The sequence below is a fragment of the Oncorhynchus masou genome, chromosome 32, assembly GCF_036934945.1.
Source record: "Oncorhynchus masou masou isolate Uvic2021 chromosome 32, UVic_Omas_1.1, whole genome shotgun sequence".
Classification (NCBI taxonomy): domain Eukaryota; kingdom Metazoa; phylum Chordata; class Actinopteri; order Salmoniformes; family Salmonidae; genus Oncorhynchus; species Oncorhynchus masou.
Window position 1 is genome coordinate 40,972,106 of NC_088243.1, and position 14,835 is coordinate 40,986,940.

The following is a 14,835-nucleotide window of genomic DNA, read 5'->3' on the forward strand; positions in this document are numbered from 1 at the left end:
AATGTGTGATCAATCTCGATTGCCATATTGCATGTAGTTAACAGTTCCAATGTGTGAGCTAATGAAATATCAATTATTGCATTACCAGAGATTTCAAAGGGAAATAAAGGGATTCCAATTCCCTCATAAGAAACCAGAAGAATATGGGCATTATGTTGATCTTTCCTGGTAATATTCATGCTCTACCTTTTATATACCATTGGATATACTGTCTTGTTTCTCATGTGGAACATCTGTATGGTGCTCGAGAAGGAGATGAGAGGGATAGCAGCCTCTTTGTCGCAGAGAATTTTCACCTCACTGAGTATACCAAACATTAAGAACACCTTTCTAACACTGGTTTGAGTGCCCTGTTTTCGAGGGGAGAAAGCTATCAAGACCGAGGTAAGGTCAATGTGCTTTGTATATTCTGTGAATACTTTCACAAAAGGCTGATAATAAATTGATCAGAAATAGATGTTTGATTCTGTGCATACAATACAGTGGCCTTTGACATCAAATAAAGCCATGTTTCAGTACAGATTAGATTAGTTTAGAGACAGATTCACTAAAATACCTTTCCTTTAACAGTTCATTTATAACAATATTTTAAAACAGAAAACAAATATGCATGTGGATGAACAAGAAATCTTCAAAGAACATCTCAGCGAAGAGAAAGGAATAGCCCCGGACTGTGATATAGATATAGCCATATCTGAGTGACCATTTAGTGCAATTGGAGTAAGCATACTTGAATGTAAATCAAAGCCAAAGGTCATGTAGCTCATGCTCTGAAGATACTGCATCATTTCTATACTCTAGATGTCCTATACTCCAATTAACTTGAGTTCCACTGAAAGGATTGTGATCAAATACCTTGAAATAACAGGTATGCAGATTTGATGACATACATTCAAATACAATGTATCTAACCACTTATGAAAGGTTGCCCACTTACTATAGTAAATTCCCATCCACTCCTCTCTTATCAAATCCATTATCCTTTACAAATAAAAACAAGAAACTATATATCATGACAAGCTACCTGAAGAGAACATTATCATCAGACTTCAACTAGCAAATTAGGTATTCGTTGTTTTCAAATATTCAAAGAATCTCTTTGACAGGTTTTTAGAAAGGTGTTTTCATGAGTCTGAATTTTTTATGCAAAGCTCTGTTTGTCTTTCGATGGGTAAGCAGCTAGACTAGATACATCACTAGCTAGATTTGTGCAAAAGACTACAGCATTTCTTTGAAAGAAAAAGGACTCCTTTGAATAACACTCCCCTCAGAATCGACACATTTCTACTTTGTCCAATTCTTTTTGTTGTTCCTCTCCAGTGACAAAACCATTGAATTCTTTGTGTCAGAGGGTCTGATAAAATAACTCTGTCTCAGGAGAATGAGCTTTTAATTGTGAGCTAGTGCCTATCAAGGCTCAGTGGAGCCATTGTACAAGCATAGAAGAAAAAGGGATTTATGCTGTTTGTAACCTCAACTGCTTTCATCAAAGTAATGTAAATTATTATCTAGGCCTATAGGCAACTATTTGATATAGAACAAGTGTTTGAACATTTGGGCATAGGATAAACAGGTCATTGAAACATACTGCAGCTGATGCAAAAAAGCAAGCATGAATTCAGTAAATTCATGCATGATGTGTCAGCTGTATTCTCCAATGGGAAGTCACACAAAGAACAAACGATGTACGCAGTTCTTTAAATCGAACAAAATCAAAACCAAAAATCCAAATGAAACCAAATTCAGTGATACAAGGAGGGAGAGTGGGGTCATTATGACTAGAAATTCAGGTTATTTGATCCATCTCAACATGTTCCCATTCAGACTTAAAGGAAATGGGGAAGGTTGGCTTTGACTTCTGACAAAGCCATTCCCTTAATGCCAACAGCAACATTTTGGAGTCCTAGCTCAACAGAGGGCTTCCTCCATAGTCTCAGATGGCCATTTTGTAATTACAATCGTCCTCCTTGCGCCAGGGAGGTTGGCAGCTGATCAAAACTACTGTCAGAGCCATCCCTGTACACCAATGGAGTGTGCGACTGTGCCTCTCCTCCCTCCACTCTCTCCTTCTCTTCCTCTCGTCATCTCTCTCCGGCTCTTTCTATTTCTCTCTCTCTCTCTCTCAGATGTTCTCCAGGACATCACAGGGCACGTAGCCTCTCTTCTTTCCACTGGCCACTCGGATGAAGCCGCTGTGTTCATCCTCACCGCTTACACAAATCTGGTGGAACAGAGACGAATACTCTCGTGATTTGGTTGCTATCGTGTACAAGCAAAATACATTTTAACACATTCAATAAACAATGCACATTGACCCTAAGGGGCAAAGTAGCTTTAGGACCACTGTAATAAATATATAATTTCCCCCACCATATAACAATGACACCTGACTGTAATTGGCCTGATAGTCTTCAATACAGCTGCAGCGAGGTAGTGTGAATGGCTATGTGACTAGAGAGAGCAGATGTTGCTACTCATTGGGGATCGAGGCAGAGGTAGGAGGTCACTGACTCATCTTCAAAGTGTTTGGAATGAATGCATCTCCATTTGGCGTTACTAGCCTCAACTCTCCTCTGAATCCCAAAATGCCCCTGCAAAGCATTGTGGGGAAAGGATTTGAGTCAGCAAAGCCATTTGCCATGCCAAAATGGTAATGCCATGGAAACTGCTGAGAGACAGGTGACTCCCAATTGGCCAGCTCAGGTCAATCCTTTGAAGTGAATGTTCTGGGAGTGAATCTGTGGACTGAGTGCTCAGGATTCCATTTGCCTATGAGAATTGGTGGGAGGAGGAACTATGTCCGATGCCCACTTTTAGCTGGGGCTTGATCATGAACTGCAACAATTAAGGGACTAACAATAAACCTTCTTTAACAATGGATAATAACAATCATGTTTGCTTGTGTATCATTTCAAATGGGCATAAGTGGGTCCTTTTTTGTTGCAAAGTAGTTTGCCATATTGTATTTTTATATAACAGTGGGATCACGTACCTGTCCCTCCTTCAGGGTGATCTGGCCTTGCTCCTTGCAGCCGATGAACGTCCGGTGACACCTGAACACTCTGTCCCCGGCCTTCACCTGGTGAGCAAAGGCTGCTGGGAAGAAACCAATCCTGTCCTCGATTATACCCTGGAACCATCATCCAGATTAAATGTTATACACCATGACAGCTACTACTTATACTATCATGGCAGCAGACTTGTGCGGTGTAGTGGTTTAAGTGTAAGTACTAGGTGCACTGTAAAAATAGGACTCAAAACACCATGATTGTGTAATGAAACCATGAAAAGTAGTGCACCTAACCTAAGATCTGGTGTTTGGAGGGGGTAAACCCAATGTAAGTGCTTTGATACATAGAAAGTGTTTTAAAACATATACACTACCGTTGAAAAGTTTGGGGTCACATAGAAATGTCCTTGTTTTTGAAAGAAAAGCAATTTTTTTGCCCATTAAAATAACATCAAATTGATCAGAAATACAGTATAGACATTGTTGTTGTTGTAAATGACTATTGTACTGGAAACAGGCAGATTTTTTATGGAATATGGAACATAGGCCCATTATCAGCAATCATCACTCATGTGTTCTAATGGCACATTGTGTTAGCTAATCCAAGTTGATCATTTTAAAAGGCTAATTGATCATTAGAAAACCCTTTTGCAATTATGCTAGCACAGCTGAAAACTGTTGTCCTGATTAAAGAAGCAATAAAATTGGCCTTCTTTAGACTAGTTGAGTATCTGGGGCATCAGCATTTGTGGGTTGGATTACAGGCTCAAAAGGGCCAGAAACAAAGAACTCTTCTGAAACTCGTCAGTCTATCCTTGTTCTGAGAAATGAAGGCTATTCCATGCAAGAAATTGGCAAGTAACTGAAGATCTCGTACAACGCTGTTTTCTACTCCCTTCACAGAACAGCGCAAACTGGCTCTAACCAGAATAGAAAGAGGAGTGGGAGGCCCCGGTGCACAACTGAGCAATGGCAATGAGCACAAGAGCAGTTGCTCACTGATTTAACGGGTCCAACGCAGCTCCACCTTCGACACCGCCAAAACATCCGCTATGCGGGTGTCTGCCATCGCCGGTTAACGCTTGATCTGATTGAATTTAAGCCTTCATAAAAATCAATGCCAGTCATTTCTATGATTTGTTCATTTCATTTTACCAAAGAAATTCGGAATAAATCCCACTTTAATATGTTGCTCAAAATGTAAGTATATTTTATGAGGATTACCAAAGATATACAAAATTGCGTGATTGAACTAATTTGTAAGTCTGGATTTAATCTCCTTGCTCTTCCTATCTTGCCACATGGCTCTGTTTTTAGAGGATTGTGAGTCATTCCAAATGTTTGGCTTTATGATTCTTATACACAATGTTGTATGCATGTTTGAAGAAAGAAAAGTATACTTCTATATTAGTATTAATCAGCTTGTTGTGCTATGAGGTGTAATTGGTCATGATGAACAGATATTAAAACAGTCAGGAAAAATTACATTCAATGATGAGACGACCCATTCCCACATTTCCAACTTTTAATTGTAGAGACAAATACAGCATCCTGCAATGTCTGCTGTAAAACCTGTAGTTATTGCTGGTGGATTGAGTACTGTGCTCAACAATGCCTACCATAATGTGTTAAACTGGCAAATGATCAGATTCATAAATCAATGTTAAACATAAAAATACTGTAATAATACTGTCATTCTGCATTAGGCAGGATTTGAAACACCATTATAGTGTTTAGAAGCTATAGAGAGAGGGAACGACACCAAAGGAGAAGGCATCTAAATCTGCACTAATTACAACAAACAGTGTTTTTAACTGTTCCTGTCAAGGTGTTGCACGATACTTGATTAAGGGGTGTTACAACACACCATGTAATGTCTCAATACATCTCGGGATGATGTGTTTCAATACTCCAGCAAAGTTAAGGATTCGTCTCCTTCGTGTTGGTGGCAGCTCAGTTGCCACTAGTGTTCTGGTGTTACAAAGCACTTAATTTAAACACTGTGTCTTCCAAAAGTGACACCCTTTCATACGTACCTTCCACCAATCATCATTGGAGTCGTCCGCCAGTACGATTCTGTCTCCGGGTCTAAATTGGAAATAAATTGCTTATTAAAAATCAATGTCACAGGAACAGCCAAATACATACATTGAATGTACAAAACATTAAGGACACCTGCTCTTTCCATGACATAGACTGACCAGGTGAAAGCTATGATCCCTTATTTATGTCACTTCTTAAATCCAATTCGATCAGTGTCGATGAAGGGGAGTAGACAGGTTAAAGAAGGATTTTTAAGCCTTGAGACAATTGAGACATGGATTGTGTGTGTGCCATTCAGGGAGTGGAAGTGCCTTTGAACAGGGTATGGTAGTAGGTGCCAGGAGCACCGGTTTGTGCCAAGAATTGCAACGCTGCTGGGACTTTTCATGCTCAACAGTTTCCCGTGTGTATGAAGAATGGTCCACCACCCAAAGGATATCCAGCCAACTTGATACAACTGTGGGAAGCATTGGAGTTAACATGGGCCAGCATCCCTGTGGAACGCTTTTTACACCTTGTATAGTCCATGCCCTTGTATAGTCCATGCTGTTCTGAGGGCAAAATGTAGGGGGAGGGTGCAACTCAATATTAGGAAGCTATTCCTAATGTTTGGTATACTCAGTGTATAATCTAAAACATATTGCTGTTATGTCAGTATAAATATTGGAGGACAAAGGACTGTTGGATATTCTGGAGTACAGAATATGGTGATTCAGACACATGCTACTGCTGTTCCCTACAGGGTAGCTGAAGTCAGTGAAAACAGCCACTGCTGCCTCCTCAAACTGTTCAATGACACTCTATTATTGTCAGTTGTCAATGGCCATACAAACGATACCTTAGTTTTCACCTATTGTTTTTTCTTCCTTAGGTGTCATCATTGTTATCCATTCAAAGCCTATGTAAAGCCTTGACAAATATTTTTCAACCAATGAGAAACAACAGTCAGTGTAGTTGTTTCCTGCTTGTCATTCATCTCTTGTTAGAGGACTGGTACTGAAAATGCTCTCTGAGTTACTCAGAGAGAATAGAGCTCTGGTGCTCTAAATTAGATCTCATCTGACAATAAGAAAGACAAACATGAAATAATGTTGTTTCAATTACCACTTGTTGCTTCCTGAAGTCATATGCCTCTTTTAAACATGCTGTCTATTGAATTATGACTAGGGTTGCTTTTCATATAAATTGTCCATATATCCTGGTTAAAAGATTCCTGGAATTATGAGGGAATAAGCAGGAAATCCATGAATCCTCCTACCAGGATTTAGGGAAAACATCGGAATTATAGGAATTTTTGCTACCCTAAACAGGACTGTTTAGTTTGAACATGATACAAATTAATTAATTTTAGACGGTTTCCCTATTGAATTCTATCAATCCTTTTTACCCAAACTAATTGAGCCTCTGCAGTATGTTTAATTATGCCATAGAGACAGAAAAGCTCCCAGACACACTTGAACAGGCACTGATCACAGTTTTGTTAAAACCTGGGAAAGATCCTCTGCTTTGTGGGTTGTATAGACCAATATCTCTATTGAACACTTCATATAAGATTCTTGCGAAACTCATAGTTCTTATACTGGATAAGGTTCTTCTGGACTTGGTTGATATGGACCAATCAAGCTTTGTAAGAAACCGCTCATCTCCTGATAATATCAGAAGATTATTTAATGTTATGCATTATGTAGAGAATGACCATGAATCTGTAGTGGCGGCTTCATTAGATGTGGAAAAAGCTTTTGACCGCATAGAATGGAACTACCTGTTTGAAGTTTTCCAGAGGATGAATATTGAACCTAAGTATGTTGGTCTGATTAGAATACTGTACAAATGTCCGGTAGCTCAGATCCTGACTAATGGAAAATTTTTCTCACAGTTCTCTCTATCACGTGGCACAAGACAGAGATGTCCCGCTAGTCCTCTCTTTTTTTATTTGGCTATAGAGCCACAGGCAGAAGCTTTCAGATCTCAACCATCCATCCATGGTGTTCGTATAGGTGGGCGTGAACATCTGGTCTCGCTATATGCCGATGACATTTTGCCTTACCTCCCTAAACCAGAAATTTCACTCCGAGCATTAGTTGACATCCTGAAAGAACATGGGACCTTTTCAGGATATAAAATAAACCTATCGAAGAGTATAATTATACCTTTTAACAGGGCAGCTATGCAGAATCCAATCTTAGACCAGCCGTTTCCTTGGAAACCACAGAAAATGACATAACTTGGATCGCAAATTCCTTCTGAAATTATTAAGACATATCAACTGAACTATACTCCACTTCTCAAAAAGGTTGGGGAAGAATTGGATAGATGGCGGGATTTACCAATTTCTCTTATATGGGGCGGGTCAATTGTGTAAAGATGTGATATTACCAAAATGTTTTTACATTTTTCAAACCTTGCCCTTTCCTAATCCCAAAGCTGTTTTCAAACAACTTAATAGGAAGGTTTCTTCATTTCTGTGGAAAGGGAAACCCCCCAGAGTGAAACTCACAACTTTATGCAAACCATACTCAGAAGGAGGACTTACTCTACCTGACTTCCAGTTGTATTACTGGCCATCTCAGTTAAAGGCTGTGTGGGTATGGCAAGATACAACAACAAGTTCACACTCTTGGAGACAGATAGAGGAGGAGTGACTGGCCCCTGCTACATTGGCATCTATACCTTATATTAGCCCACCTAAAGCTTTGCTAGGTCTCATAAACAACACTTTCATTAAAAACACTTTAAATATATGGATAGAAGTCTGTGAACAAACAGAAGGGCTTAGATCTATATATGAACAAACACCTTTCTATAATAACCCCATCATACCCAAAGTCCTGAGAGATGGTATTAGATTTCTTGGTTCAACAAAGGAATTAAAACATTTGGTAATCTCTATAGAGAAGGTGAACTACTATCCTTTCAACAACTGGCATCTCATTTTCAGTTACCTAATTACTAATTTCTTCAAGTACCTACAGGTTAGGCATTACATTGCCACTCAGCAGGGAGGTAGGATTCAGCTCATGAGTAAACCTAAAACTGATAAACTGTGGCTGGAGAGGAAAGGGGTAAAATGTTTCATTTCCTACATGTACTCTGGTCTTCAAGCTCTGCTGGGGAATGATGAACCTTGGAAAGCTTGCATGAAGTGGCATGATGACCTTGGTCTCATTGTTGAGGATGAGAAATGGGGAAAGCTCATTTTAGATGCTCAGCGTCTTTCATTTAACACAAGGCACAAGTTGATGCAATTCAATATTTTACATAGGGTCTACTTTACACCAGAGATACTGAATAAGATCAATTCTGAATATTCAAAATTTTGCTCGAGGTGTAAAACAGGAGTGGGCACATTTATGTATATGCTTTTTGTCCTGCCCTGAACTAAGCTATTATTGGAAAGACATTATTCAGATCTTATCACAGGTCACTAATATGACGGTACCACTAGATCCTTCACTTATACTTCTTGGAGATGATTCTGTTCTACCAGTTAATATTTGCAGCAAAACCAGATTCATTACATTTGCAGTCATTGCAGCCAATAAATAAATAGCTATTTATATGGAAGAGTGACACTCCGCCAAGCAAGCAGACATGGCTAAAATAACTATCTTCTTATAGTCCATCTGAAAAAAGAACATACAATTAACGCAATAAACCCTTATTACTTTCTTCATGAATGTATTATTATTATTTGTTTTTGTGTTGAATAATTTATTTTGTAGCATGGAATGTGGAGGTAATTCTGTTTATTTTTTTTGTTGATAATCAGTGAAGCTAATACCGGTAGAGTGGAGAGAGGGGGTGTTCCTGTGTTGGGGGGGAGGGTTTTGCACGATGTGCCCCCATGTAGCATGGTGTTTTGTGTAGGTGGAAGGGGCATTATCTGTGTCATATTTTGATGATTGTTAAATTGTAAAAAAAAATAATTTTAAATGCCAATAAATATATTGTACAAAATTATTATTATTATTATTTTTTAAATACAGTTGATTTTGAACAATTAAGTATATAGCCAATCCGAATATGTTTGGAAAACATACTTTTAGTATTCATAATCACCATCATAATCATGTAGCAATAGGCTAATCAAAAAATGCCAAAGAAAGTTATCACAAGCCAGGTGTAAAAAGTTCACAACATGTAATGTAAAAGAGATTGAAATGTTCCCGCTTTTGATGAGGGTGCCTACATTGTGAACTTTTTGTGTCCGTCTGTTGTATTGATTAAGGTCTGTATTAGAATCCTGAGACCTTGATCATGTCTAGTTTGGCTTTCATTGGAAAACATTTAAAACAACACTTGGAGCAGCGGGCAACTGTACAGCAGCTAATTGTGGGCTAGGAGTCATGCTGTTCTGTGGGTATCAATTAGAGGTCGACCGATTATGATTTTTCAACGCCGATACCGATACCGATTATTGGAGGACCAAAAACCCCGGTACCGATTAAACGGACGATTTAAAACACTTTTTTTTAAATTTACAACAATACTGAGAACACTTATTTTAACTTAATATAATACATCAATAAAATCAATTTAGCCTCAAGTAAATAATGAAACATGTTCAATTTGGTTTAAATAATGCAAAAACAAAGTGTTGGAGAAGAAAGTAAAAGTGCAATATGTGCTATGTAAGAAGGCTAACGTTTCAGTTCCTTGCTCAGAACATGAGAACATATGAAAGCTGGTGGTTCCTTTTAACATGAGTCTTCAATATTCCAAGGTAAGAAGTTTTAGGTTGTAGTTATTATAGGAATTATAGGACTATTTCCCTCTATACCATTTGTATTTCATTAACCTTTGACTATTGGATGTTCTTATAGGCACTTTAGTATTGACAGTGTAACAGTATAGCTTCCGTCCCTCTCCTCGCTCCTCCCTGGGCTCGAACCAGCAACACAACGACAACAGCCACCATCGAAGCATCGTTACCCATGCAGAGCAAGGGGAACAACTACTAGAAGGCTCAGAGCGAGTGACGATTGAAACGATATTAGCGTGCGCTAACTAGCTAGCTATTTCACTTCGGTTACACCAGCCTCATCTCGGGAGTTGATAGGTTTGAAGTCATAAACAGCGCAATGCTTGACGCACAACGAAGAGCTGCTGGCAAAACGCAAGAAAGTGCTGTTTGAATTAATGTTTACACGCCTGCTTCTGCCTACCACCGCTCAGTCAGATACTTAGATGCTTGTATGCTCAGTCAGATTATATGCAACGCAGGACATGGTAGATAAACTAGTAATATCATCAACCATGTGTAGTTAACTAGTGATTATGATCGATTGTTTTTTATAAGATAAGTTCAATGCTAGCTAGCAACTTACCTTGGCTTACTGCATTCGTGTAACAGGCTCCTTGTGGAGTGCAAACAGAGAGAGGCAGGTGGTTATAGCGTTGGACTAGTTAACTGTAAGGTTGCAAGATTGGATCCCCCGAGCTGACAAGGTAAAAATGTGTCGTTCTGCTCTTGAACGAGGCAGTTAACCCACCGTTCCTAGGCCGTCATTGAAAATAAGAGTGTGTTCTTAACTGACTTGCCTAGTTAAATAAAGGTAGAAAAACAACATCGGCAAATCGGTGCCCAAAAATACCGATTTCCGATTGTTATGAAAACATTAAATCGGCCCTAATTAATCGGCCATTCTGATTAATCGGTCAACCTTTAGTGTCAATACATTTCAAATTAAGTGTGGGATGATTGAAATCTTTCTAGGGATCTCACATTGGAGCGTCAAAGAGTAGACTATCAGGATTACTGAGGGAATGATGTAGTAAAATGGATACTAGGGCCAAGGGCTGTTGAGAGAGAAACCCTTATTTTGTAACAGCAAATCAAAAAGTACATTAAAAAAAGGTTTACGTTATGGTAGTCTAGACAATTGTCAGTTTACAAAAGGTTAGAAAATCTCAGAGACACAGAGACATTGTCTCAAAACCATCGTATTGTCATCGGGTCAAATTATATCTTCATAATCTTTTTTCAGTTAATGTTTGGTTTACACTTCGTGAAAAAAAAGGGTACAGTTAGGGAACAATATTGTTCCTTGGGGTACAAAAATATAAATACACATAATGTACCTTCAGAGTAATCTCACATCAAAAGTGCCTTTTCCCAAGAACACTAAGGTAACCTGCCTAAATGACTACCAATCCGTAGCACTCACGTCTGTAGCCATGAAGTGCTTTGAAAGGCTGGTCATGGCTCACATCAACACCATCATCCCGGAAACCCTAGACCCACTCCAATTTGCATACTGCTCCAATAGATCCATAGACAACGCAATCTGAATCACACTCCACACTGCCCATTCCTGCCTGGACAAAAGGAACAACTATGTGAGAATGCTGTTCATTGACTACAGCTCAGCGTTCAACATCATAGTGCCCAAGCTCGTCACTAAGCTAGGGGCCCTGGGACAAAACACCTCCCTCTGAAACTGGATCCTGGACTTCCTGACGGGCCACCCCCAGGTGGTAAGGGTAGGCAACAACACATCTGCCACGCTGATCCTCAACACTGGGGCCCCTCAGGGGTGAGTGCTTAGTCCCCTCCTGTACTCCCGGTTCACCCACGACTGCATGGCAAAACACGATTCCAACACCATCATTAAGTTTGCTGACGACACAACAGTGTCTGATCACCGACAACGATGAGACGGCCTATAGGGAGGAGGTCAGAGACCTGGGAGTGTGGTGCGATGACAATGTAAGCAAGACAAAGGAGCTGATCATGGACTACAGGAAAAAGCGGTCTGTACAGACCCCCATTAACATCGACGGGACTGTAGTGGAGCGGGTCGAGAGTTTCAAGTTCCTTGGTGTCCACATCACCAACGAACTATCATAGTCCAAACACACCAAGACAGTAGTGAAGAGGGCACAACAACACCTTTTCCACCTCAAGAGACTGAAAATATTTGGCTGGGGTCCGCAGAACCTCAAAAATTATACAGCTGCACCATCGAGAGTATCCTGACCGGTTGCAGCACCGCCTGGTATGGCAACTGCTTGGCATCTGACCTTAAGGACCTACATAGGGTGATGCATTCAGCACAGTACATCATTAGGACCAAGTTTCCTGACATCCAGGACGTACAGTTGAAGTCAGAAGTTTACATACACTTAGGTTGGAGTCATTAAAACTCATTTCTCAACCACTCCACAAATTTCTTGTTAACAAACTATAGTTTTTGCTTGTCGGTTAGGACATCTACTTTGTGCACGACACAAGTCATTTTTCCAACAATTGTTTACAGACAGATTATTACACTTATAATTCACTGTATCACAATTCCAGTGGGTCAGAAGTTTACATACAGTAAGTTGACTGTGCCTTTAAACAGCTTGGCATATTCCAAAAAATGGTGTCATGGCTTCAGAAGCTTTTGATAGGCTAATTGACATAACTTGAGTCAATTGGAAGTGTACCTGTGGATGTATTTCAAGGCCTACCTTCAAACCCAGTGCCTATTTGCTTGAGATTAAGGGAAAATCAAAAAAATCAGCCAGGACCTCAGAACAAAATGTGTAGATCTCCACAAGTCTTGTTCATTCTTGGGAGCAATTTCAAAATGCCTGACGGTACCACGTTCATCTGTACAAACAATAGTACAATAGTACGCAAGTATTAACACCATTGTAACGGCGTTCTTCGTTTGTTGAATGAGAGTCGGACCGAAATGCAGCGTGGTGGTTACTCATGTCTTTAATGAAAAAAAAATGGAACGATACATGAAATAACTAATAAATACAAAAACAACAAACGGAACGTGAAACCTATTACAGCCTATCTGGTGAACACTACACAGAGACAGGAACAATCACCCACGAAATACACAGTGAAACCCAGGCTACCTAAATATGGTTCCCTATCAGAGACAACAAGAATCACCTGACTCTGATTGAGAACCGCCTCAGGCAGCCAAACCTAAACTAAACACACCCCTAATCAACCACAATCCCAATGCCTACAAAAACCCCAATACGACAACACAATAACATAAACCCATGTCACACCCTGGCCTGACCAACTAATTAACTAAAACATAAAATACTAAGACCAAGGGGCGACAACCATGGGACCACACAGCCATCATACCGCTCAGGAAGGAGACGCGTTCTGTCTCCTAGAGATGAACATACTTTGGTGCGAAAAGTGCAAATCTATCCAAGAACAACAGCAAAGGACCTTGTGAGGATGCTGGAGGAAACAGGTACAAAAGTATCTACAGTGGGGCAAAAAAATATTTAGTCAGCCACCAATTGTGCAAGTTCTCCTACTTAAAAAGATGAGAGAGGCCTGTAATTTTCATCATAGGTACACTTCAACTATGACAGACAAAATGAGAAAAAAAATCCAGAAAATCACATTGTAGGATTTTTAATGAATTTATTTGCAGATTATGGTGGAAAATAAGTAAGTAAAATAAGTCAATAACAAAAGTTTATCTCAATACTTTGTTATATACCCTTTGTTGGCAATGACAGAGGTCAAATGTTTTCTGTAAGTCTTCACAAGGTTTTCACACACTGTTGCTGGTATTTTGGCCCATTCCTCCATGCAGATCTCCTCTAGAGCAGTGATGTTTTGGGGCGGTTGCTGGGCAACACGGACTTTCAACTCCCTCCAAAGATTTTCTATGGGATTGAGTTCTTTGGATGCAACTCAGCATTCTTTGTCCTCCAAACACGACGAGTTGAGTTTTTACCAAAAAGTTATATTTTGGTTTCATCTGACCATATGACATTCTCCCAATCTTCTTCTGGATCATTCAAATGCTCTCTAGCAAACTTCAGATGGGCCTGGACTTGTACTGGCTTAAGCAGGGGGACACGTCTGGCACTGCAGGATTTGAGTCCCTGGCGGCGTAGTGTGTTATTGATGGTAGGCTTTGTTACTTTGGTCCCAGCTCTCTGCAGGTCATTCACTAGGTCCCCCCGTGTGGTTCTGGGATTTTTGCTCACCGTTCTTGTGATCAATTTGACCCCACGGGGTGAGATCTTGCGTGGAGCCCCAGATCGAGGGAGATTATCAGTGGTCTTGTATTTCTTCCATTTCCTAATAATTGCTCCCACCGTTGATTTCTTCAAACCAAGCTGCTTACCTATTGCAGATTCAGTCTTCCCAGCCTGGTGCAGGTCTACAATTTTGTTTCTGGTGTCCTTTGACAGCTCTTTGGTCTTAACCATAGTGGAGATTGGAGTGTGACTGTTTGAGGTTGTGGACAGGTGTATTTTATACTGATAACAAGTTCAAACAGGTGCAATTAATACAGGTAATGAGTGGAGGACAGAGGAGCCTCTTAAAGAAGAAGTTACAGGTCTGTGAGAGCCAGAAATCTTGCTTGTTTGTAGGTGACCAACTTACTTATTTTCCACCATAATTTGCAAATAAATTCATTAAAAATCCTACAATGTGATTTTCTGGATTTTTTTTTCTCATTTTGTGTGTCATAGTTGAAGTGTACCTATGATGAAAATTACAGGCCTCTCTCATCTTTTTAAGTGGGAGAACTTGCACAATTGGTGGCTGACTAAATACGTTTTTGCCCCACTGTATGCATTAAATACACCTTTAGAATGTTGCATTCAGAACAACTGTTCATTAGCTCGAAGGGGGGTCCCTCAAGGCCCAGGGTTTTAAGTGTTAATGCTGAAACTGCCAAGTCTGTTTGTGATATTATAACAACAAAGAAGCTACTGCAAACAACAAACACTGTTTTTTGCACACTTGATTGAACAGAAGAATATGTACTTCAATTTTTTTTACCACACTGCTC

At 39.8% G+C, this 14,835-nt stretch overlaps 1 pseudogene; it reads right to left on the bottom strand.

The window, feature by feature from the left end:
* Positions 1-283: 283 nt before the first annotated feature.
* LOC135526074 (SH3 and cysteine-rich domain-containing protein-like) overlaps positions 284-14,835 on the bottom strand; it is an 88,552-nt pseudogene continuing 74,000 nt past the window's right edge.